Source organism: Clupea harengus, chromosome 7, assembly GCF_900700415.2.
Source record: "Clupea harengus chromosome 7, Ch_v2.0.2, whole genome shotgun sequence".
Lineage (NCBI taxonomy): Eukaryota > Metazoa > Chordata > Actinopteri > Clupeiformes > Clupeidae > Clupea > Clupea harengus.
In genome coordinates this window covers 28475889-28499338 of record NC_045158.1, presented here as the reverse complement: position 1 = coordinate 28499338, position 23450 = coordinate 28475889, and the positions used below count along the sequence as shown (strand labels likewise).

The window sequence follows — 23450 nt, the reverse complement described above, 5'->3', positions numbered from 1 at the left end:
AAGCATTGCATTTTACGCCATAATAAAATGATTTGTTTTCCACAAAATGTCCTCTCTCTACTGCTATACTCATTACGTGTGTTCAAAAACGTCACTCGCACCAGAAGGCCAAAGTTGAACTACTATTTGTTCCTTTATCTATTATCTATTGTATCTATTCTGGTATTATCAAGAACAAACATACGCAGTGCAGTGCCTGTGGTGCAGGAACAGGCAGGAATATTGAACACAAATATATATAAGTCAAGCCAAACCAAGCCAAGCCAAACCAAAAACAGTTTGCTCTTGTACTTGCATTGCAGTTCCTGATTTCATTCCTCATCATTGTGTTAAACAAACGCTGTTTGAAGTGAACTTTACCCATGTCCTTCATAACATTCAGATTATAGATTTGTCACCCCTTTTACCATCTGTGCATGACCCTCTTCATGGCCTGAGTAATACTAATGTTGTAACAAATTAGACCATGAAATTAGAACATTAAAATTGAAAGCCTTCATTGTCATTGAATTTGCACACAACGAATTACTGACAAAATCCTATGGTCTGGAGACCCCCGAGATGCTACGTGGCAACCTACTATACAATTCAACTAAAACTAAACTAAAACTACAACTAAACAATTACTAACAAAACCTATAAGTCTGGAGAGCCCCGAGCCGCTGCGTGTGTACGCGCCGCCATGGTAACCCATGTGGGAAGGATAGAGACGTTAGCATTAGTGGGAAGGATAGATACGGTGTAACGGAGTTATAAATGTAAATAGATTAAATGTAAATAGAGTGTGAGTTTCGCCATAAATAAGCGTGTTTTATTAGTGTTGGTGTTTTGGAGCCACCTTTGGGGATGTGACGTACTGCAGGTCTGCAAGATATATTCATGTGCCATTGCCATAATCAGACAGAAGAGATATGCCTGTCAGTGATGCTGAGTATGTCCACCATTGTTTATTTAACAGAACAGAATAAAGTTGGAAAGCTGCAAATCTATGTAAATGTGCAAATATGGCGGTATTGTGATATATAGGGAATGAAACAGGAAACACAAGGTCCAGAAATGTGAGATTCCGGAAATGATGTCGTTCCGAAATGATGTCGTAGCGGACCAATTACGGCCAAGGGGTATCCGTAGCTGTACAGCACGTCAGGACGGACCGATAGGAATTTCAGCGGTGCACGGGAGGGCTCTCCGAGGGCCCCGGAGAGTACGGACAGGGCGTTCCACCTACGTGTACAGGGCGTTCCATCTACGTGTAGGCGTTCCCATGTGTCCGTAAACGTGTAGTACGGAGTAGCATATAAGCGCCCTTAGCTGAGTGCCTAATTTGCATTAAGGTGTTATCTTCTGACATCCTAACCCCCTCTTTGCCTAACCCTTCTGCTGACACCCATACACTAGCTTTGGCTCTCACCATCATATGACCAACGTCTCTGTCCTTAAACCCCATGCCCACTTTAAGTGTAATGTGCGGTGTGGCATTCGGCATATCATATGCTTTAGTGTACAATTGAGGATCCAACTTAGCCTCCACTCCTACTCCTTCTGGTCCTACAATTATACCCACAGCCCTAACTTTGATCTGTTTCCTCCCATTCAATGCTACTCTCCACCTTTCGTGCATCACATGGAGCTTCTCCCACCATGATAGTACAATGTATTGGAACACGAGGATTTCTGAGACTACTATGCCACTCATGAATAAAAGGTCCCCACTCACTCCAGATCCTATCCTCCCATTCCAATCCAAATAAACCTATCCAATATATCTGTTTAATTTGATATGCAATGGGTCCTTGCAAAGCCATAACCTGGTGTGGTATCTTTCTCCCATTAGACTGAATTAAACCTGAATTTAACCATGGCCCTTCATGCAGGGAAACAAAGCCACCGGGGTTACCCGCCTGTGGACTAGTATCTCTCTGCTCTCCCATCTCCTTTTGCATCAAAGTCAAGTCAAAGTCAAAGTAGCTTTATTGTCAATTACTTTGCATGTTAAGACATACAAAGGAATCGAAAAAAACGTTTCCCACTCTCCCACGGTGAAACATATAAGTGCACACGCACAACAACAGATAAGACAAGACATATAGATATACATATAGTTATACACATACAGATACCTGTACAGCAGCATAAGTTTACTTTAAAGTGACAGGTAGTGCAAAAAAAGGCAGCAAAAAGACATCCTGTGAGATGTATGTAACACATTGGCAGTGCAAGTATAACAGTAAGTGGTAAAGTGATAAAAGTGCAAGGGACAGTTTTGTTGCAGAGTCCTGAGTTATTGTAGGGGGGGGGGGAGGATTTCAGCCTCCTATCAGACTGACTGATATGGCTGGGGGGAGTGAGGGGAGAGAATTTAGCTTCCTGACAGCTTGGTGAATAAAGCTATTTCTGAGTCTGGTGGTGCGGCAACGGAGGCTCCTATACCTTCTTCCAGAGGGTAGGAGGCTGAACAGACTGTGTGCGGGGTGGCTGGTGTCACTCGCAATCGAGGTAGCTTTCCGGGTGAGGCGGAAGAATGTTTTAACTTCATAAACTTACTCTCAACCATCATTCTCTCTTTCTTTTGTGTCTCGTAACCCATTCGAAATCCCAGTTGAAACACCTCTTGATATCCTACGGTCAATTGGTCATAATTCACACCTTCCTCCACCATCCCTGACAAAAAAGGAACTTCCCCCACTGCTGAATTAACAGTCTTAAGACTTTGAAACACCTGGCCAGGCAAAAGGTACTTTGCCTCCATAGCACTGTCTCTTCCAAACAAAGCATTCAATACACCTTCCCCCACTATCAATTCTTGTCTTTCTTCACTACTCTCCTTCAAGATCGCATCCCCCATCAACTCAGCCTTCTGTCCCACAGTCACTGAAGCCATCTTTCAAATGCCAATCACCTTTTAACTATCAATTTCACACGTCGAGCAAAGAGCAGACAAAAACCTGTGTCTCTCCCCCTTATCTCACCCTCGTTCTCGACAACAAAGGGTCAGAGTAATTCCAACCCGTCTTTCTGTTCACTAACAATCAATTAAATCCCCCGAATTCTCACGTCTATATATTCCCTATGGTATCAATTTTAACCTTAACTTTTACCCCACTTTAGTTATATCTTGTTACCACGTGTCTTACCCTGTAATGTAAAAAACGTACAAGTCTAAAAAACGTATTCAACACATTCAACAGCCTGTTCCAACCACCCAATCACCGCCTAGAGCCTCAACCACGTGTGTAAACACAGAACTTTCCCTGCACATTTAGCCAAACTCAGTACGCTCAAAAGATATTATGTTCAACTCCACACATCTATTTTCATCCTTACACTACGGATTTTTCAATGCGTGTCTATATATATATATTGGATAGCATATAATACATTTTGGCGATTGCTCCTGGCTGGTGGTAATCTGTGAGTTTCACACGTGGGATTATTTACAGTTTAAGAATATGAAATTGGGTTTGCTGGTGAAATACATGTGTGATACATATTGGGTTGAAAAGTTGATTAAGTATGGGCTGAATGCTGAGAGTTGGATAGTTGCAGCTAGAGTGTAAGAATGTTATTCTAAACAAGAATATAGAATAGGTACTTGGTTGATTACTGTTTGATAATGATCTGTGTTGAAAGTTCTTTGTGAGCAGGCAAGCCGCAGGAGAGAGAGTGATTTAAAAGAGGGTTAAGCAATGTATCTGTTGGGACAGCTGTTGTTGAAGAAAGGACCCCTGCATCTTTCTCTGGTTCATACATAAAAGGCCCTGGTGTTAAAAGATTGTTTACCCAGAGAAGATAAGAGTATGAGAGGACATCGGGGGTTTAGAAGAAAGTTGTGGGAGTGATTGTTATGACAAAAGGGTTAACGCTACAGAGCCGCTTTTCCCACCAGTGAGAAAAAAAATGTCATGTTGTTAAAGCTCCGTGAGTTTTTGTCCTAGAGACATAAAAAGAACCCCCACAGCAACCTCGAACCCTTTACTTTTAAAATATATACAGTTCGAAAATAAAATATAAATAAGCACTTTGTAAGGAGAATAGAGCTGATCTCTTGCACATTTCTGTCTGTGCGTGAGGTTTCTGCTCCTAAGGACCCACCCATTAGCAAATGACAGCTATTCATATGATAAGTAATGTTGATTCAGTGATCTCTATTGGGCCATGGTGTGGCGAGAAAACCTGTGGGGGTAGTGGGCCACAAAGACATTCCAGGGCCATTATGTAATGGCCATTGTCTTTTGACTGAGGTGTCCCAGGTAACTCATCAATATGCATTTGTAGGGACACACATTTTGGAGAGGCACAGGTCACTCTGCTATTATAAATATGTAGTAGTGAAACCACACACACTTTCTGAATGCTAAACTCACATATGTATAGCCAACACCCATGTTTACAAGGTTCAGAGTTCAAAAGTCTCGGTCCGAAATCTTTACAATGTTTTTTTGTACAAATTCTGAGCAGCTCTGAATGAAGGTTTTCGTAAGGGTGATTTTACATTTGATTTAAATACAATTTTATTTTACTACATTTTACTGGATGGACGGAGAGCCCAATGATGACTATGGTGTGTGTGTGTGTGTGTGTGTGTGTGTGTGTGTGTGTGTGTGTGTTTGGCGTTGGGTTCAGCTACTGGATGGACGGAGAGCCCAATGATGACTATGGTGTGTGTGTGTGTGTGTGTGTGTGTGTGTGTGTGTGTGTGTGTGTGTGTGTGTGTGTGTGTGTTTGGTGTTGGGTTCAGGTACTGGATGGACGGAGAGCCCAATGATGACTATGGTGTGTGTGTGTGTGTGTGTGTGTGTGTGTGTGTGTGTGTGTGTGTGTGTGTGTGTGTGTGTGTGTGTGTGTGTGTGTGAGTGTGTTTGGCGTTGGGTTCAGGTACTGGATGGACGGAGAACCCAATGATGACTATGGCTATGAGGACTGTGTGGCCACCTATCCCACAGTGAACCCCCTGAAGAGCTGGAATGACCTCACCTGCACACAACTACTAAAGTGGATCTGTGCCAAAGGGCCTCAGCCAGTAGCAGCTAGTCTGGAGAGCTAGTGTGGATTTAGCAATGAGCAAAACTAAGCTTGATGGCATTTCGGTAGCTATGTTAGGGGAAAGCATTGCATTTTACGCCATAATAAAATGATTTGTTTTCCACAAAATGTCCTCTCTCTACTGCTATACTCATTACGTGTGTTCAAAAACGTCACTCGCACCAGAAGGCCAAAGTTGAACTACTATTTGTTCCTTTATCTATTATCTATTGTATCTATTCTGGTATTATCAAGAACAAACATACGCAGTGCAGTGCCTGTGGTGCAGGAACAGGCAGGAATATTGAACACAAATATATATAAGTCAAGCCAAACCAAGCCAAGCCAAACCAAAAACAGTTTGCTCTTGTACTTGCATTGCAGTTCCTGATTTCATTCCTCATCATGTGTGTTTAGGGACACACATTTTGGAGAGGCACAGGTCACTCTGCTATTATAAATATGTAGTAGTGAAACCACACACACTTTCTGAATGCTAAACTCACATATGTATAGCCAACACCCATGTTTACAAGGTTCAGAGTTCAAAAGTCTCGGTCCGAAATCTTTACAATGTTTTTTTGTACAAATTCTGAGCAGCTCTGAATGAAGGTTTTCGTAAGGGTGATTTTACATTTGATTTAAATACAATTTTATTTTACTACATTCCTTTTACTCTAATGTTGTTATTGCTGATGTCTTCTATAACATAATCATATATGCCACTTGTGCATCAATACTTTTAGTTACGGGGAAATATACAAAAACATCAAGGCATGTGAGACTTCCTAAAAAAGTCAAACAGGCATGGGCCTCTTAAGGGTTAAATGATAAGGAGAGCAGGAGGTAAAAGGGGCATATGGAGGTTGTCGTATTGTGAGAAAAGTTAAAGTTAGAATGGGCTATGGATAAGGACTTAAATGAATAAATGAGGGTTTAAAACATTAGATAATTTCTTGAAATAAAATTTAAAACAGGGTAATTACATATGCATTTATAGATTGAGGGAATAGGAAAATGGATAGACAGAAGGAAAACGGTTTGAAGAAGGTAAATGGAAAGTAAGAATGAGAACAGCGGTAGCATCAAAAGATGGTGTACCATTTGTATTTTCTTTGGCATGAGGAAGGAGTGACATGCCCGTTGAAGTATTGGTATATACTAGTGATGTATCCTGGTGTGAGTGGGGTGATTTTAGCATTCAAGCCAGGTTATAACCACCAAGGAAAGATCCTTTGTTATTATAAGATGACTAAGGGGGGTGAGTCTTTATGCTTTGATAAGCCACGTGGGCAGGGTTTCCTGCAAAACAGTGTTTCAGCAATTCATTTATAGCCAAACTTAGTGATAAAGATATAATGTACATGGGATAAGACCAAATTGATTTAAAAGAGGGGTAAACTGCAGGCTTGGTAAACTATGGAGCTGTTATTGTGGCCACATGACAACTCTATACATGTTATCTGCCTTGTTCATTTGCACGCACTTTTTAGTTTTAAGTGCGTAAGGGGGGAGGTATTAGGAAAATGATATTAGGAAAATTAAATTAATGGGTTTTGGTCACCCTATTTATGGGAGGTTTTGGGATAAAATGTTGCATAATGCTATGTTTGTAGCATCTATAATAAGGAATAAAGGAGTGGAGATCAAACCTCGGGGATGTTATAGGGTGTGGGTACAGGTAATACCCACTGATATGCTTCTTTATCTTTTTTATGGCTCAGGAATAAAGTATCACTTGGTACCTGAGCTCAGCGGGAAATATATAAGTGAATGCCAGGGATTTGGCCGCTGAATCTCATTGTTCCATCCTGGAATGTGTTATACTGAAAGGTATAAGTGTTTAGATATGACAAGGTAAATATAGATATTATAGTAATGGATGGGTTCATATGATGGGTTAAGGTATGTCCGAAGACAGGACTGAAGCCAAGAGATGGTAAGTGTCATGAGCTGTGGGAGAGATAATGTAGCTGAATGGTAGTTTATTTAAGGAGCTGAAGTAAGGGAAATAGAAAATCATAATGGAGAAAATGAAAATGGTCTATAATTACATGTAAGGTAACTAGGTAAACTACTGAAAATCTTTAAGTCGGACTTACGGCCGAGACACAGACACGATGGCAACATAGAGGAACAGCTCCCGAGTATTAAACATTTTTCCATGCTCCCTAAACATTGAATTACGTTTACGAACTGAAAATATTGAGTAAGAGGGGCAAGGATGTCAGCTAGGGGTAAAAAAGAAGGAAAAGAAATAAAAAAACAGGGCAAACAGGGACAAACTGGAAATTCTTACGCGGCTAGTCTTGACAGAGAACCAACGGCTAATCTAGCTTTGATCCTCCAAGAATTAAGAGACTTTCGACAGGACAATAAATCTCAACTGGCGGAAATCAAAGGAGAAATAACAAAAACAAACAATAGACTGGAAGAGGCCGAAGACCGAATCGAAAAGGCAGAAGAAGTGGAGACAAAGTTAACCGAGCAGGAGAGCCGCTCACGACGAGTAAATATCCGCTTATATGGGATTCCAGAAGGGGCCGAAAAGGATAGTGCATCAGTGACTGAGTTGGTAGAACAACTGCTGGGTGATAACCTCGACATTGCTGATAGAACAACTCTACAAATCGAGAGAGCCCATCGCTCACTAGGACCTAAGCCACCGTCAAATGCACAGCCAAGATCTATCATTGTCAAATTCGCCAGCTTCCGAACCAAAGAGATGGTACTTAGCAAATTATGGCAAAAGAAGGGCTTGATGTTGGAAGAAACACGAATTAATGTTGACAATGATTACCCGCCGCGCATTCTGCAAAGGCGAAAAGAATATGCTGAAGTAAGAAAAGCTCTTAAGGAGCGAGACATCAAGTTTCAAACGTTGTTCCCTGCCTGGCTAAAAGTGAGATACCGGGAAGGAGACAAGATCTACGACACCGTGGAAGAGGCAACGAAAGACTTGGCTAAGGCCGCGTTCACACTTGACTTCTTTTTTAGAAAAAAACGCTGCCTTCAGCGCCTTTTGAGCGCTTCAGAATTCATGGATACCATGTGACGTCACTGTGTTTAAGCGCCGCCATATTTGTGTCCGACACAGACACATTACGGTCACACAGGCACGTGCACAGATAGACCCCTAGTGGTGCTCAAGCACCTGCCCTTTTGCCCTGGATGAGAAAAGTGCCCCTTCTGCTGGAGCCACATTTTTTCTTCATTCATCAATATTTAAGAATAAAAATTACTCTCTCTGTCATCAATTCCCCCCAAATGTGTTTTGATATATGACAGGGCATTTATTTGAGTTCTTGTGAGAATTTCGCCCCGACATGCTCCGCGGCGCTCACAAGCCCCACGCGCCCCTCCCTCCTCCTCCTCCACTTAGTGCTCACGCAGTGCTGAGCGCCAGGCCAAACGGCTGCAGCCTACTTCTTCTCTGACCCGCAGCATCAGACAAACAGGTAATGACGGTGTTTGTGCAATCCCCCGACGTTTTTTGGTGATAAATTAACCACACATTAGCGCCGCTGAAAACATTACGTCGCAACTGGTCCGACGTTTCCTAAAAAAATTAACAAACACAAAATTCACGAAATCCGTGATTTCAAAGCCTTCTCCAGCTGTTTACTGTTTGTCATGTTTAATGAAGAGAGAGAGGGAGAGAGATACAGGCAGGTAGGCAGGCAGACAGACAGACAGGCAGGCAGGCAAATAGGCAGGCAGGCAGAGAATTTAAGGGCAGTTTTACGGTTCTACAAATTAGACAAGTTCACTAGTTTTGTTTAATTTAAAATCGTAATTATTGAAATGAAAGGTTGAGCTACATGACAGTCTGGTGAGGTATAGTGTGGTATATTATTAGTGTAATGCTGCTTATGCTTCAATTCAGTCAGAAAACAGTAAAAAAAAATGTGTGTGTACTGTGTTGTCAGCTTTACAGAGATAACGTAAGTCACTCTGGATCATTATGCACAACATTGATTTATCTAATTTACAAAATAATAATGCCAAGAAAAGAGAGACTCCAAAAGCAGACAGGGAACTGCAGCAAGCAGCTCAGGGTAGCAACTCTCTTTTATCTTGGATCAGGCCATCAACTAGTAAAACAAATAAGGGAGAATCAGTAACCCTACTTGGTTCAGAGGAGCCCATCATGGATGAGGAAGGACATACAAAGTGTATAGGACTGAGTTATGTTCAGGAGATAATTTGAGTTAGTTTGTTAACAAAAATAAATATTTAAGTTGAGAATATCCTACTGGGTTTTTAATGTATTTATTTATTATTATTTTTAATTTCATTAATAATTTTGGCGATGGGTGCCCTTTTTTTTGGTTTGAGCACCTGCCCCCCAAAATGTCTGTGCACGTGCCTGCGGTCACACCTATGGTCACAACCCACAGAAAGTTCAAAACGCTAGGGGATATGTTGTGCTGTTCAAATTCGCCAACCCAGATATACAATTGTATTCTATTCCTAAAGATTTAGGGAATGACTGACCTGTTAAGTGAAATGCAGCACGTTGATACAATCGTGAATAGTTGCTGTGTCTTAGCACTCTACTGAGCAACCTAGAGTGCTAATAGCTAGCGAGCTGTTTAGCCCTTTAGCCAGGGCTTTAGCTACAACTCGTTAGCCCATATTGGCACTCTTGCCTGCTCAAGAGAGTTTCTGTACTCTTGAAATCTCCGGTTTATGGGGATGGATTATGTACAAGATAAATGTAAATGTCGGGAAAAGAAAGTTGGGGCAGATGCTTTGCAAAAACACAGGAATTGCTAATCGCTAACGGCTAGTAGCATGCTAACATTAGCTAGGTAGCTCAGACACCTCGCAAATCCTCTTACACGTAGTTTTCAGTTACAATAATGTGGTTTTTATATTGTACGGTGTCTATTTCTCGGTACATTTCTAAAAATCTAAGCAAAAAAAAGTAAAACTAAAAGCTTCTAGGTACAAATACGATGAACTATGGAGTTTGGTCCGCCATTTTTTTTAAACTAAGGTAGTAGGTTACTAGGGAAGGTACGCTGGTACCTACTCTCCTCGTCCTGATTGGTCAGCTGTCAAAAAGGCGATTGACGTCACCCAGCGCTTTTCTTAAAAGTTGAGAAAATTTAACTCAAAAAGGCGTCGGGAGTTGCGCTTTTTTAGAAGTTTTTAAAAGGCCGCCGCTTTAGTTTTTTTTAAATAACAACTGAGGAATTAAACGCAGCCATCGCAGCCAGGTTGAAAGCGAATAAATCGGCTGGCCCAGATGGCTTTAATGCCGAATGGTACAAATCCCTGCGAGAGCAGTTAGTCCCAAGATTACTGGAAACATATAACTGGGTCCTAAAGGAAAATAAAATTCCACCCTCCTGGAAAGAAGCAATAATTTCACTAATTCCCAAGGAAGGGAAAGACAAGCTTGAGTGTGGTCATTTTCGCCCTATCAGCGTACTAAATGTAGACTATAAATTATTTACATCCATACTGGCACATAGAATAGACAAGATTCTACCTAATTTAATACACACAGACCAGACTGGTTTTATAGGGCAAAGGCAAACAAAAGACAATTTGAGAAGAACCCTTCACATTATTAATCACATCATACAAAATGGCACAGAGGCAATGCTTATGAGTCTGGATGCAGAAAAGGCCTTCGACTCTGTCAGGTGGTCTTTTCTTTATAAAGTATTAGCAAAGTTTGGCTTTCATAAATCGATCATCGACACATTCCAAGCCCTATATGACAGTCCTTCTGCCAGGATTAAAGTCAATGGTGCTCTTTCAAAGGCATTCACCCTGGAACGTGGAACAAGACAGGGGTGTCCAGCTTCACCCCTGCTTTTTGCATTATTTATTGAACCACTCAGTCAATGGATACGACAGAATTGTGAAATTAAAGGGATAAATATATATTTTGAGGAACATAAACTAGCATTATTTGCAGATGATGTATTAGTCTACCTAACACAGCCTACTCTGACATTCCCTAAACTAATGACTGTTTTAGAAAAATATGGTGCTCTCTCAGGACATAAACTAAATGTTCAAAAGACACAAGTGCTTACTTTTAATTATGATCCACCTAGTTCCTTGGTAGAGAAGTACCAACTGACATGGGAGGCAGACCATATACGATACCTTGGTGTTAATCTCCCAAAAGATAATTCAAAACTGTCCACCTTGAATTATGGGACGCTAAACAATAACATTAAATCTGACATACAGAGATGGAGCCTAATTCCATTCTTAAGACTTAATTCCAGAGTAGAATCTATAAGAATGAATGTGCTGCCGAGATTGTTATACCTCTTCCAAAGTCTCCCAGTGGAAATACCTATGAAACAGTTTATGGAATGGGATAAAATGATATCAAGATTCCTGTGGCAAAGTAAAAAACCTAGGATTAGGTATAGAACTCTCCAGTTACACAAAGATTGTGGAGGACTAGGCCTTCCTTGTCTCCGTGACTATAACTATGCAGCCCAATTAAGACCTCTGGTGTGCTGGAGCAACCCATCATATTCTGCGAGATGGAAAGATATAGAGAGCAATATGACCCATCAGATTCCTTTAGCAGCTGTAATGGCAGACAATAGACAAATGAACAACATGATAGATAAAAACAACCCTTGGATTAATACCACTTTGAAAACATGGCAGAAGACAATAAAACTCTGTGATTTGGAACATACTCTAAAAATATTAAGATGGTGTGCTTTTGACACAGATTTCTCTCCTAATAGTCTGGACTCCAGATGTAAGACTTGGATCAAAGGGGGGCTTACTACTTACTACACATTTGTAAATTAAGGAACACTTAAGAGCTTTGAATTGTTGCAGGTTATACACTGCTTTCAGGAAAATATAGCCAGAGCAATAGAAGGGCAAAAGACAGGTATTTTGGAAGTGCTCAAAGGTGCAAACAATTCATCAATATGCAAGAAGGTTGTGTCTAGATTATATCATGGGTTGCGCCAAGCCAGTCCAGACAACACTCTATATATTAAGGAGAAATGGGAAAAGGAAGGTGGTCTTCCAATATCTGAAGAAGATTGGGAATGCTTATGTAGATTACAATGGGGAACAACATGCTCAAATACTTGGCGAGAATATAGCTGGAAAAATTTGTCCTGATTTTTTATAACACCAGTACAACAACGGACCCAAATACCTAGCACAGCCTGCTGGAGGGCCTGTGGAGCAAATGAGGCCAATCACTTTCATGTCTTCTGGGATTGCCCAGTACTAACTTCATACTGGCAAGAAATACACTCTCACTTGGAAGCAGCCTTCAAAGTAATCATCCCATGTAGGTTTGACACTTTATACATAGGAAACATCTCATTCGACTCTTGGGATTACAGAGATAAAAAGTTGTTACTTATACTTCTGGTGGCGAGCAAAAAAGCAATCTCAAGAAGGTGGTTAAAACAAGACTCTCCTACAATAGGAAAATGGTTAGATGTGGTTCATGATATATATAAAATGGAAAAGTTATCTTACTCCCTCAAAATCCAGACTGACACATTTTCTAGGATATGGTCTAAATGGACTGGGTATGTTGAACATATAGGCTTAAGATCAGATTTTGTTTGAAGTTTTTTGTTTGGCTGTATTTGTATATGTATATGCTTGTCCTTTTTTCTTTTCTTTCTTTATTCTCTCTCAGAGAGGCATAGTGAAAGTCCCCTTATGTTTAAACTGTTCTTATTGTAAAAATACAAAAATGTAAAAAAAAAAAAAATGGGCCTGGAAAGAAAACAGATACTGATATGAGGTAGTGACACAGATGGAAAATCCCTGTAGTTATATTTTCGATTTGGTTTTCTTTACTTTTTATTTTGTTTTTCCTATATATCAGGCACCTGTAAATCATAAGAGAAATGATGTAAAAGGAAAAGTATCCTACAATGTTTGAAACCTGTTGGCCTCAATAAAGATAAAATATAAAAAAAAGAAAATCTTTAAGTCTACATGAGGCAGGAGCGCTGCACGGAGCAGTCATGCGCTGGGACATGGGAGTGAATTGAAGGAACGTTAGATAATGGACGAACTGAAGGGTGGTCCGTTGCATACAATCAGGGGTGTGATTGGAGACGAAATGCAGCTGGAAGTGTGGATGTCATGGAAGGAAAGGGTGTGTGAGTGTGCCGAAGGGGAGTTGCTGAAGCAGGCTTCAGCACAAACTTACAGGTAAGTATATGTTATATGTGGAATCTTTGTTTTTAATCAAGCATTTTGGAAATTATTTTAGTATAACATTAAGATATTTGTGGGAAGTATGGAGTGAAGTAATGTAAGTTCTGGATATCGTACTACACACTTTGGAAGTATGTCTAGGAAATATGTGAAAATTATGTGTATAGATTGTTTTTAATCTTTGGAATTATATATACACAGGTGGAAGCTTATGGACTGGTCCAGTCGGGAGACTGGTGATGGGTTAAGGACTTCAGGACCACATTTCAGGGAGCTGATCGAAGTTGGAACGGGGACCATTCAGATGTAGCAGCTCGACCTGGGTGAGGGGCTGCCAAGGTCATGGATACGCTGCAGTGGATGGATGTGTACCCTTGGGACAAGGAAACTGGTGGAGCTCAACATGGTCAGAGGAGGCTTTCCGGCAGATTCAAATGGAAGACCTCATCAGTGGAACTTATAAGAAGATGTTTGTTGTGGGACATCCATAACAATTCTACAACAGCACGCAGAACATTCATACATATTAGGACTATTACCATTTGCATAACATTGCATACATAACTGGATCTGTATTGTTCATAGTTGTTGGTTGGTTGCTCGCTCATATTGTTGGATGTGTATTGTTTATATTTATATTGCTTGTTTTGTTTGTTTTAATGTTTGGTTTTCTGTATGTTTGTATGTATTGTATTTTTGTATGTTTCTTTATATTTTACACAACACTGCATTCAGAAACTGATGGAAAAGAAGATGTGCATGGTCGCCTTTCGCAGCCTGCGGAATGCAGGTGTCGCTGTACAGGACAGGGCAGTGGGTTCATTTTTCACCTTAAAATAAGAAGGTTTTGGCTCTCACCTGCGAGGATAGGGACATGGCATCTCGGGAGTAAAGGAACACCAGAATGTGGATACTGATATTGTTACACCTCAGTTTATCCATGTAAATGGAGACTGAACGAAACGCACAACACTGCATACACCATAGGATTCTTGTTGTATTACATTTTGTATGTTCTGTAAACATTACATTTAGGACCAACCTAGTGAGACTGTTGTATTGTATGGGGGTAGGGATGGGAATCGAGAACCGGTTCCTGTTAAGAACCGGTTCCCAGTGGACCGATTCCTTGGAATCGTTAGCCAAAGTCCTTTTTGATTCCGCTATAGATACTTTAAAAAAATATTAATTTTTATATTTTTTTTATTTTTTATTCCGGTATCATGTAAGTGCCGTTTAGGTATGTCACGTGCACGCAGCTTTGTTTTGTTTTAGACTGCAGCCAACATGGCGTCTAGGCAGAGGTGTGGTTATATTTCACGCAAAAAGATGACCACAAGGCCACTTGCAATGCTTGCAAAACGTCTCTCTCGTCAAAGGGGGAAAAAACTACCATTACGCCGAAACATTTGTCCATACTGCATGCAATAACTTTGCAGGAATGTCACGTTTTTGAGCGCTACGGAGTGACGATAACGTTAATGAATCTCAACCAAGCAACAGCAGCGCGGCTAACGTTAGCGCTTCATCTGTTAATATCGAAGGTAAACTCTAACAGTCTATTGTGTTAGTGCCATTGGTTTCATTGTGTAAACCAGCTTTCACTTTTTGTTTATGTCAGTTTTATTTTTAGTTCAAGGTGAATACACTTGTAAAAAAAAAAACAGCACTGTAATTGGCATGTTCAAATATTATTTAGCACAGCGGTTCTCAAACTCTGGTATATCAAGGACACCTAAACTGCCACAAATTAGACCAGGGAGGGATCCCTATTTGATAAGATTATTTTCCAGGCTCCCCCATTTGATTTTTGAGTTTAGATGTTTTATTACAAAAATTGTATGAAACCCATTACCAAATCAGTCATACATTCTGTTACTTATGGTTGGAATTATAGTCAAAACAAATTTGTTGGGAATGATGTCTTTGTCAAGAGTCTGAAGAGGAAAGTTGACAACCAAAACAGAGCCTATAAAGGGGAATGGAAAGACAATTTTGCGTTCGTCTTACCCGGTTTCACTAATGGAAAGCCCATGTGTCTCATATGCAACAAAGTTGTCGCGGTTTGCAAAACATAAACCTATGTTTTTTTTATTTCGCTCTGACGCAATAATCTTGTTGCAACATTTCTGTCGGGCTAAAGTTCAGTTAAAGACGAGTGATGAAATTAAGAATGCAAATCATGGTGCCCTGGTGTTCTCTCTCATTTCTGCTTAGCATCAGCTTGCCTAATTCGTGAGCCTGTCGACCGGGAAAAAAGACGCTGCAAAAGGTTCTCCTTACGTGACCTCGCAACAACTAGGCCTACATGGAGAATGGATAGGTCTACTTAAAATAACTAATGATAATAAACCATGTGAATGAGCCCATTGGTGGTCTGTTTGAATAATTTCATTATTTTAATGAACTCTATCTTAGCCCCCTCTGTCAATATGGTCTCGCCTATTGTGAATAATAGCATTGGTGGACTTCTTTCAACATTGAGCCTCCTAATTAGACCTAGGCTACTACTTGGAGTCTATCTTAGGCTACTTTTATTTCGAAATAGTTGGTTGACGCACCTCCATACAATGTAACAATGTTTATTGTTTGGGGAAAATAGTGTGCCGAGAGAAGTTAGCAAAGAATTTGTTGGGAATGATGTCTTTGTCAAGAGTCTGAAGAGGAAAGTTGACAACCAAAACAGAGCCTATAAAGGCGAATGGAAAGACAATTTTGCGTTCATCTTACCCGGTTTCACTAATGAAAAGCCCATGTGTCTCTTATGTAACGAAGTTGTCGCGGTTTGCAAAACATAAACCTATGTTTTTTATTTCGCAATAATCTTGTTGCAACACTTCTGTCGGGCTGAAGTTCAGTAAAAGACGAGGAAATCATGGTGCCCTGGTGTTCTCTGTCATTTCTGCTTAGCATCAGCTTGCCTAATTTGTGAGTCTGTCGACCGGGGAAAAAAACGCTGCAAAAGGTTCTCCTTACATGACCTCGCAACAACTAGGCCTACATGGAGAATGGATAGGTCTACTTAAAATAACTAATGATAATAAACCATGTGAATGAGCCCATTGGTGGTCTGTTTGAATAATTTCATTATTTTAATGAACTATCTTAGCCCCCTCGGTCAATATAGCCTTGCCTATTGTGAATAATAGCAATGATGGACTTCTTTCAACATTGAAATTGAAATCCTAATTAGACCTAAGCTAATAATATTTTTGCAACACTTCTGTCGAGCTGAAGTTCATTTAAAGACGAGTGATGGAATTAAGAATGCAAATCATGGTGCCCTGGTGTTCTCTCTCACTTCTGCTTAGCATCAGCTTGCCTAATTCGTGAGCCTGTCGACCGAAAAAAAAAAAAGATTACAAAAAAGAAACTCGGCTACGATCGGAATAATCTCACGGGCCAAAAAAAAATCGTTGCCGACCCATGCTGTAGACTTTCCTCCACTGCACACAGGAGTCTGTGTAGTTGTTTGTTCGTCTCAGGATCAAAATGTCCCACTTATACAGAAAAAGAAAGGTAAGTGATGAGGAAGAATAGTGTTTTGCGCCCTTTGTATGGACCCATACATGTTGTGTTCCCTTCTTTTGCTTTTTTTGAGGCTGTGTGTCGAAACATAAGAGAGATAAGATAAAAGATAACATGTCTGTCACACTCTTCAGTTGATGGCCAGCTCCCTCAAGTGATGATCATAATTCCCTTAAATGGAAATACCTGCGGAGATGTTGCTCAGTGTGCAGAGTTTACAAATATTCAGTTGAGCTCTTGAGATTGTATCCATAGCCATATCATTTAAGGCCCAGGGTGACAGAAGAAAATATATAGGATTGATTCAAAAGCTTTACAAAGCAGCTGGTTCTATATGATAAGGCAATTTGAACTATAGTTCCCTGCTGGGTTTATTCACTGTTCCAGTGAGAGAGTGAGAGAGTTAAGTGATAGACGTGGTCATGATTTGTTTGTGGACCACTGGCCCTTCCAAGACTTTCTAAAGTAAAAGCTGAGCACTCAGAGAAATGTAACGCTTTCTTTAGTGGTAGAATGTGCCTTTATTAATGTCCAGGTTTCCTACCATTAATGTTTCTAAAATACCTTATAGAGTCTGGTGTTGTACAGACTAAGTGAAAGGCACCTTAGAACACATGTATACCTTTCAAATATATGCTTTGTAGACCAAAGAGCCTGACTTGATGGTATGGCAGTCTGAGCACATACTCACCTGTAGTGATGGCGCTTCACGCACACGAACATCCCTCACGCATCCCCCAGCCGTACTTCTCCCATCCCAGGGTGCCCCACACATTAGTGGTTCACCCATATCTCTCCCTTCACTACAGTAGTCCTGTTGTTTTTGCACTCACTCTCCCAGTAAACAGGAAATCTCACTGATTATTCATCTAATTGTTGGAATAATTGTGCACATATTCTTGCTTTACCATCAGTTTGAGTCCAATTCCTTCAAACAGTGTCAGCGCTCTGAAATTCAAACAAATGTATTAGTCACGTTAAAGTGGTCAGTCCTATCACCTTCTTGTTTCCTCACCACCCATGAATCCCCTTAACCTGACCTGAACACAAGAACACAAGGGCCTCACACCTAGGCTCTTCTGACAGCTAGGTGGAATGGAACCCTTTGGGCTTGGCGTGTAGTGCCCAGCCCCCTTGGGCTTGAACCAGGGATTGTGGGGCAAACCTGAGCTAACTATAAGTAGGGATGGGTATCGTTTGGTTTTTATCCGATACCGGTACATAACCGATACTTTTAAAACGATACCGGTGCCTAAACGGTGCCGGAACCGATACTTTTATAAAAAATAAAAAAATGTTTACGATTGACGACATTTAAGAAAGGCTTTACTGCCAAATATATGAACTGTTTAAAGTAGATTATATATATAAATAAATACAAAACACCTTTTAACTTAAAACTTAAATAATATATGAACTGTTAACAAAAGTTTAGACTATACTTAAATAATTACAAATAAATACAAAACACACACACACACACACTGTACACACACTACAGCTTCAATACTTCAGCAATTCTTTTGTTCAATTCAATTTTTTTTCTTCAAATTGAACAATATATTAACTGTTTAAAATATATTATAAATATAAATACATACAAAACACTTGGCTTCAAACTTTTTAACTTCAAACTATGAACAGTATATTAACTGTAAACAACAGTTTATAGTATACTTAAATAAATATAAATAAATACAAAAAACAGCTTCAAACTTCTTTTGCAAAAATATGAGCATATTTGCCTTTGGAGTCAAAAATGTATTATTTTGTTTGCATTTATTTCATGAAATTTCACCATTTTATGATTTGTTTATACCTATCTTTTCTATCTTGTTTATAGTTAATCTTGTTACTTGAACACACTGAGTACGAGAAAATGTGTACTGCCCCTTTAAGAGACTACCGTAGGTTAAGTATAGCTGTTGTGGGTTTTATACCTGCTAGGGTGCTCATATCTACTAGGGTACGTCATAGACGCCATTTTGTCTGTCGCGGTTTGACGTATCGACTCCTCATTCGTTAACCTCTGCTCGCGGAGTTCAAGGGCATAGCTGTTGAATATATGCCTAAATGTAAAATGCCTAATATAAAAAGGACCTGATCGCGTTAATGCTGACGGTCAACTATATTGGTAAACCGTAGTAATAATACCCGAAGCACCGTTGTGGTCAAGTAAGGTCCACGTTTGTGTAGCGGCAAATAACAGTCACACTGTGATTGAAGTTTTTTTTTTATCGTTTTGTTTGCCATGGATTGGTTAGTTAGTTTAGCTAACGGAAGCTACCCAAGCTTACGCTAGCCACCTCCACCCACACACACATTTGACGATCGTATCCAAGCTGTTATTGAATAAACTTCAACTTCAACGACTACTTAACACGTACGACCTCCTGTAAAGGTAAGTACTATCTTATGCCATTGTATTACTTTGCAGTTTACCTAGTCCTGTTGTTACATAGGCAAGGTGTATTGGGGCTAGCCTACTGTCATTAATTTATGGATGAGCAAGCACAAGTGTGTCAGTGAGAGCTGTTTTTGTGTACCAATAATGACAACGTTGGTAATCGGCTGTGTTTTCTGTTTGTGAAAGTCAGTAAAAACGTCTTTTAAAATTTGTATCGTCTTCTAGTTTTGTAAGAGTAGTTTGCCAGCTAACCTGCTAGCTAGCTACCTTGTCTGAGGTAATATAAGTCTGAGGAGTTAGTCGATAGCGAGCTATTGAGTGAACCAGCCTCATCACTCTCTAAATTGAAAAGACATAGCTAGATCATTGACATTGTACCCTTTGCAAAACCGCGACAACTTCGTTGCAGATGAGACACATGGGCTTTCCATTAGTGAAACCGGGTAAGATAAAGGCAAAGTTGTCTCCATTTATCTTTATAAGCTCCGTTGTCAACTTTCCTCTTCAGCCCTTTTGACAAAGACATCGTATGCTTATTTCTCTCTGCACGCTATTTTCCTCAAACAATAAACAATGTAACATTGTAAGGAGGCGCATCAACCAACTATTTCGAAATAAAAGTAGCCTAAGATAGACGCTAAGTAGTAGCCTAGGTCTAATTAGGAGGCTCAATGTTGAAAAAACTATCATTGCTATTCACAATAGGCGAGACTATATTGACATTTACATTTAGTCATTTAGCAGACGCTTTTGTCCAAAGCGATGTACAAGGGAGAGAACAGTCAAGCTAAGAGCAATAAAAAGCATGGTGTAACAATAAATACTACTTTACATGAGAATTAGAAAAAACAACGACCTAGAAAAAAGGAAAAAGAAGTGCAGGAATGTAACTGCTGAAGTGCAAGTTAAGCGCTAGTCAGGTGCCAGTTAGGAGGGGAGGTGCTCTCTGAAGAGTTGGGTCTTCAAAGACAAATAACTAATGGGGCATAACAGAGGGGCATACGAGAGAGTTCGTTATAATAATTAAATTATTCAAACAGACAACCAATGGGCTCATTCACATGGTTTATTATCATTAGTTATTTGTAGTAGACCTATCCATTCTCCATGTAGATAAGGGGCACCTATCGCAGTGTCTAAATAGGCAGTCATTTGTTCTACAAAACATCTAAATATGTGTAAGTCATGACATGCAAATGGTTTAAACCAGCTTTATGTGTCTACCATATGCTTCATCAGTTTCAGTGACAATGTGTTTTTGGTAGGTACAGATTGGCATTTTTTTAATGTTTGTTAAATTAATTATTGTGTGTTTGTTTTTCCCCTCAGGTTTACCTACAGAGAGGCACACCTAGGAACCAAAGCAACATCCATGGACCCACACCTGGCATACTAAGCACCTGAAGAGCCAACACAAAGCCGATCAGGACATGCCCCCCACTTTACTCCGCTCTTCCCCCTCACTATGGCTCCCTTAAAGTATCCCTTAGAACAGGCATGCAATTGTTAACACATTTAATACCCATTTGTTTACATATTTACTACAAACATGTTCCTACCTAAACTGACATGTAAAAGAAGGGATCCTTGGAACTGGGGTACTCTTCTTTTTGCTGGACCACTGGTCAGGAACTACCATGCTTACTGTTTCAGCAATAGTGAGGTTATGGCTGCAATATCAGTGGTACACTGCTCTACGGTGTCCTCGACATCGCCCACACGGAGGAGTGTAAATGGCAGAGACTATGCTGCTGAGGTAAATGTCCCTGTGATCCTGATTTTCATTACAATATTATGTCTGGTCCACTGTTTTAATATTGTCGCTCGGCCAACCTGTGCTTTTATGGATCCTGGGGTTAGGGCTGGCCCTGATAGTGTTGTTGCCCTAGCCTAGACTTTACATTTGCCCCCCCCCCCCCCAAACTATGACACACTATGCTCTACCTCCAAATGATGATACTGATCTCACTTCTATTGAATACTAAGATACTAATTTATATTAATTGATGTTTGCATGCTCGTCCATGAAACATGACCTGTTGTATTTCATTTGATAGCTATATCAATGTTCAGAAAGGGTATGGGGTGGTAGTAGAGTAGTTCAGTAAGAGGATGACGGTAGTGCCAAGTATCCCTTCCTTTTCACATTTGAATTTCAGGAGGACATAAAAATGTTTTTAGACGATTGTGTGTTTGCACAAGGCCTCACAGCTGCGAGCAGATTTTTGAAATCAACCCATGGTAAGGAGGAGTGCAGTGAAGCAAGGGATCCTGAGTAATTGTTGGTTCATGACCTCAGCATACAGAGACCCTCCACTTGAAGACCTAACTTCCTGCAATCACCCGACACTAAATGTCTTACATTGAAATAAAAGATAAAACAACTCTGTACACTGTCATAGTTCTGCAATGTTTATATGTGTATTTTTTTTTTCAAATGTAATGTAAGCCAAGTTGCATTGAAACAGAGGTGGTGACATGGTTCTGTGCAAAAGTTTTAGGCAGGTGTGAAAAAATGCTGTAAATCATCAAGTCTGTCTAGGATTACATGAAGAGACAGAAGGATTTGAGGAAGCCTACATCCAAGAAGATCTGTGGTTAGTTCTCCAAGATGTTTGGAACAACGTACCAGCTAAGTTCCTTCAAAAACTGTGTGCTAGTGTACCTAGAAGAATCACACCACATATTGATTTGATCTAGATTTCTCTTCTGTTCATTCACTGCATTTTATTAATTGATGAAAAAATTAACACTTCCATTTTGAAAGCATTCTTAGTTTACAGCATTTGTTTCACACCTGCCTGAAACTTTTGCACAGTACTGTATATCAGAGACAGTTTAATTATCAAAGAAAATTAATTGATATTGGAGAAAGTATTGATGGCATACGTGTTGTAAATAAACCAAGTGTTTCGACATTCAGAGCTAATTGTTGGCCAAGCCTCATATTCAGACTCACGTAAAAACACGTTAGTTACATTTTCTTAATCTACCCACCGATGTATTTATCGAGTGAATTATACCGCTGTATTTAAAATCAGGTTTGGTAAAAGGTAAATCTCGTAGCTACAGCCGCTAGCTAGCATCAGGTAAGTCTCGTAGCTACAGTCGCTAGCTAACTAGCATCAGGTGAATAAGCTAAACTTTATTTTTGTATTGCAACGGATGATTAGTTTGTATCGTTGTGTCGTTGATTACAAAAAAAACAAGTGTTTCGTGACGGGAATCACCACTTTTCTGAATAGCTTGATCACTTAGCTATTAGCATGCTAAGTAGCTACTGTACAGTTCGCGATTGGTACTGTATTACTCGATACTGGTAATTAATTGTTTACGGGGTCCTACTGGCAAAATAATCGGGCAGCAAATAAATTCTGACCAATGAAGTAGCGGAATGTAATACTCCGTTGACAAATAAGCAGTCGAGACGTCACAATCGCGACAGACTCTATGACGTACCCTAGTAGATATGAGCACCCTAGCAGGTATAAAACCCACACTGTCATCTCCGTTTATTTTTCAGTCTTCGGTTGCTGATCTGCCGCTGACTCTTTGCCTTCTCTCCACTCTTTTCACGCAATTGTTTTGTTGCATTTGCTGCACGTCGCGATGTTTGAATATTTTGGTGCGAAATACAGCCACACTTTTGACCGTTTACCTTTCGGTATTTTCTCTGTTAAAAGGTTGATGGCTAGTTCTGTTTGTGCTTGCTCTGTGAAATGCTGCATGCTCTTCACTGTCATAAGACTGTTGCTATGAAAACACCAATGAGCGTGAGCGACACAGGACAAAGTTTACATTGGGAGCTGGGGCAGTTTTACATGTGCCCCGCGGAATCTGCCTAGCAACCGTTTTCAATTGGCTCAGGCACCGAAATGAAGCACCGAAATCTGCGTTGCATTTCGGTCCGGGTAGGTACCGGTTGTATTGGAACCGGTTCCATATTGGTACCGGTTCTCGGTACCCAACCCTAACTATAAGTGGGCCTGTGTGATAACATGTGTGGGTTAGTCCATTTGTTTGTGCCCATGGGCCCTGCACGGCATGACTGTCAGTGGGCATGTGTAGGATTTCTACAGGTCTCCTCAAAGTTACTTTGCCCACAGAAATGCCACAAAGGGGACTCAGTCCAGTGACAACATTAAGTTGGCCTACAGAGTTATGTTTGCTGGTTCTCTCTTGTGTATTGCTGGACTGTCGAACTAAACAAATGTTATATTTTTGCAGTTAACTATATATGCAAGTTTTTATGTTACTATAAGATGGCAATTTAATTTCAGAACTAAAGGAAAACAATCCAAAA

General features: G+C 40.2%; 1 long non-coding RNA gene across 1 annotated transcript; it reads left to right on the top strand.

Annotated features, from left to right (window-relative positions):
* The first annotated feature begins 18680 nt into the window (after positions 1-18680).
* Positions 18681-22069, top strand: LOC116221162. The gene is made up of 2 exons (XR_004164049.2): positions 18681-19141; positions 20477-22069. It is a non-coding gene; the product is annotated as an uncharacterized LOC116221162 (long non-coding RNA).
* Positions 22070-23450: the final 1381 nt, after the last annotated feature.